Source organism: Dipodomys spectabilis, unplaced genomic scaffold (genome assembly GCF_019054845.1).
Source record: "Dipodomys spectabilis isolate Male_0828 unplaced genomic scaffold, ASM1905484v1 ptg000185l, whole genome shotgun sequence".
Taxonomy (NCBI): domain Eukaryota; kingdom Metazoa; phylum Chordata; class Mammalia; order Rodentia; family Heteromyidae; genus Dipodomys; species Dipodomys spectabilis.
Genome location: NW_024870862.1, coordinates 1,315,086 through 1,318,983, shown reverse-complemented (window position 1 = coordinate 1,318,983; position 3,898 = coordinate 1,315,086). Strand labels below are relative to the sequence as shown.

Here is a 3,898-nt window from a genome sequence, read left to right as displayed (position 1 = left end):
ATATTAATTCAAATTACCTTCATATCGGAGTTTTGCATGAATTTCTTTGCTAACGAAATTATATGAGTAAAATAAAGGAAATAAACTCTTGCATCTCAGAACATTTTTATACATTTTTATTTTAAAAATATTGTACAGAGGGGTAACAATTACATGAGCAAGGTAATGAGTACATTTCCTAACAAGCATTGTTACCTCCTCCTTTATTGTTCCCCTACCATCCCTTCCCTCCCACCTCCACAAGTCCATTAACCCCCCCCCCCCCCCATTTCCCGGCCTCAATTGTAAAGTTCACTTTACAACATAGTGTATTGTGCATCTCATTGTTACATGGGTCAATCTGTATCCCTAGTTAAGCATTTTGGTTTTTTTTCGTCCTTCCTCTCAAAAAATTAGAGGAGAGTATAAACAAGATGTAGGCACACCAACTTCAAATACAGTGAAAACGGGTGTTATAGCATGGGGGAGGAACATATAAAGAAACAAGAAAAAACACACTGCACGTCATAAGTATGTAAGAAAAAATAGCAAGAAAAAAAAAACCACTTGTGTCCCTAACTTGGGGTTCATTTCCCTTAACACAATCTTATCTGGTCATATACACATAACTTTTGACCTTTTCTGCTTATCCCAGACATATATTAGTTATTGAAAATTAGAGAAACCATGGGACCTACGTTTCTTTGGACTTGGCTTACTTCACTTAATAATTTTTTTCCAAGTCTTTCCATTTCCTAACAAATTGGGCTATGGAATGCTTCTGAAATTTGCCTGTCATACTTGCACAGGGGCCAGCTAATCTCTGTATCATTCCAATGTTAGTGTATGTGATGCTGAATTGAGCAAAGAACATTTTTTATATATAAATTGTAATTGATTTTCTTAAACTAGACAATACAACAAAACGTAAGTTTAAAAGAATTGTCATGAAATTTTAGAACCATGTACTTCTTACATAAGTACACATTTAAGAAAAAATCAAGATTGACATGTCAAAAACAAAATAATTCCAGATATTTGTTGTTCAAGAGATGTGTAGGAGGAGGAATTCAATTATTCTATACAAGGGACCTGTCATAATGAACACTGCAGCAAGTGTTAAGGTTTGTTAAAATATTTAATGTTTTAAATATATTTAATTTTGGGAATTTGCTTATATATGCCAAAATTGGGACTGTTTGGCAGGTCATAATACTTTTCTATAAAGTATTTAAGATTTATGGTAGCACATAACTACTACTAAGTATGTACATTTCAGAGTTTATTGAAACCTTACTAATGAGAAGTTGCAAAGTCTTTGTGTAAAGGAGCAGAATAAAGAGTTGGCTATGTTATCTACACAGTTTCTGTTAAAACTGTAGGCCTTCCTTACTTTATATGTTAGTGAGGGACAAATGATGATATAAGCCATATACAAATTATGAGATGAACTATAAATGGTAATCTTAGTGGGTGATTTAAACACTACTCATAGCCTATAAAATTCTTGTTGAACGTCATAATCTTAGCCAGTGTTAAATGTAAAGAAATATGACAATAATAAAATCTAATTTGTAGTACACTTCAAAAACTGAAAAAATGATAATAGTTTTGTTTTTTATTTTATTAATCATTATTATTTAATTATTGGTTTTCTTTATTTGTAGCATTGTTTTTCTTGTAATATAATACAACTTTTTGTAAGTTGTCATTAGGAGGTACTTTGAGAAGGGTATTGGGATGGCCACACCATTTTTTATAGGTGCATGTGAATTTATAAAGAGGGAAATTAAGAACAAAATATGTATTTAAAAAATGATGAAGTAGAGTCTGATTCAGGAGTGTTGATACATGTCCACACCTAAAATATTAGCCCTAGGCTGAAGCAGAGCTATTACAATGTTGAAGCCAGAAAAGTGAGAGACTTTGTTTTGTTTTGTTTTGTTTTTGTTTTTATTTTGTTGGACATGGGGCTTGAACTCTGGGGCCTGGGTGCTGTCCCTCAGCTCAAGGCTAGTGATACCACTTGAGCCACAGCAGCACTTCCAACTTTTTCTGCTTATGTGATGCTGCGAAAAAAAACCCAAGGCCTCATGCATGCAAGGCAGGCACTCTACCATTGAGCCACCTTCCCAGTATCTGAGAGACTGGATTTTAAAAATCATCTAAACAACATTTGCTTTCTGCTTTGGGTTATATAATGAAATATATGAGTATCTTGTTATGTTTTTGTGCATTGTCATACCTCTAAATTTATACTAACTTCACCCACTTTATCCTTGTCAAAGTCATGAAATATCTCTGAGAGTTTGCTTCTGTGAAGATTGTTTTGTATTTATAATTTCTTCTGAGTCATTTTTATTTTTTATCAAAATCACTTTATATTTCATGTTGATGAGTATTTACACAGAGACAGGCATATAGAGGATTTAGTTTAACAAGTGAACATTAAAATTAGAGCTCAAAAATAAAAATGAGCCTTAACACATATTTTCATAGCTTTCCCCACATTCTCCCTAAAAGAAGACAATATTAAGAATGTCTGAGGGAGGCTTTTTATCTCCAATTTTCTTGAGCTTCCTAGGTTTAGAATTCTTAAATCACAGAGACATGCTGTAATGGGAGTAAGATTTTTTGGTACACTTTTCCCTTCAGACTGTGTTTCTCGTTCTTCCCTTTTCTCAACTCCATTATTAGAGATTTTTCTCAGAGATGACTCCATCTCCAACTTTTCACTCTTCCTAGCTGGACAAATGAATTTGCAGATCAAGACTCTTAGACAGAAAGAATTTAAGAGCCTGAATCTAAGACACTTCTCTCATACACCATCCCTACAAAGACACAAGTACCAAAGCAGGATACATAGTTTCATTTTTTTCTAGCAAGGCCAATGCATGAAGTTGCTTGCTTCTGAGTGTGTCTGTTTGTAGCTCTTCCTGATGTTGCAGATTAACTTTATACCTGGTTCCATTATCAGCTACCAGGAATGGCATGTTTAGACCATCCAGGAGGTGGCTCAACAGGGCGGCTGGATGTGTAGGATGGCTCATGAATGGCACAGAAGATCTGTGTTGGAAATACCGGGGGCAATTAAGGTATCTTACAAACACCATCTCAGCAAGGCAAAGTTTACTCCTGCAGAAGGCATCCTGTTGCATGTCCAAGTTGAATAAGCACACTGGCTAGGCAGCCCACCACTGGCTCCCATGAATTTGACCTTTGGGATCATCTTTCATGATGGATCAAAATTTTGACCCCTTTCAAACTAGTCAAAAGCTTTAATAATCAACCAAATCCGAACACCTGGCCATATGAAAAATAACCAACTTTTACTCAGTTGGTGTTCTACTACTAGTGCCATGTCTCTAGCCCCTAGCACTTCTCTAAAATAGCATTAGTAAGGTTTTGACTACCTTTACAAGGGCAGTGCTTATATCAGTCAAGCACTTCAAGATTTAACTTCTACAATTCTCCCATCTGATTTTGCTTTCTTTTCTTCCAAACAATAATCATTGACTTTCCTATTCAGCAGTATCCAATAAGATATTTTGATTTAAAAAAGGGTTTGATTAAGGCAGTTTTTCAGTCAGTCACTGAACAAAACCTGTTATAGAAGAGATAAAGCACCTGTGCACACATTACTAAGGAAACAATTACTAAAGAGGTAAATATTGCCACCATGACTCATTGTTAAAATGCTCATTCTGTCATCAAACTAGTAAAGGGATCTGCCACCACACACAGACACACAACCTTTTTTATAAGTGACTGGGGGATTGGTCTTGGGTTTGATCTCATGCTCTGGGCATTGTGCCAGAGCAGTTTTACTCAAGGCTACCACTTTAGCCACAACTCCAGTAGTATCTTTTTTTGCACCTTCATTGGAAATAAAAGTCTCATCTTTCCTGTCTGGGTTGGC

The 3,898-nt window shown here is 35.4% G+C and overlaps 1 non-coding gene across 1 annotated transcript; it reads right to left on the bottom strand.

Annotated features, from left to right (window-relative positions):
• Positions 1-743: 743 nt before the first annotated feature.
• Positions 744-846, bottom strand: LOC122121177. Its single transcript, XR_006149905.1, has one exon. It is a non-coding gene; the product is annotated as a U6 spliceosomal RNA (small nuclear RNA).
• Positions 847-3,898: the final 3,052 nt, after the last annotated feature.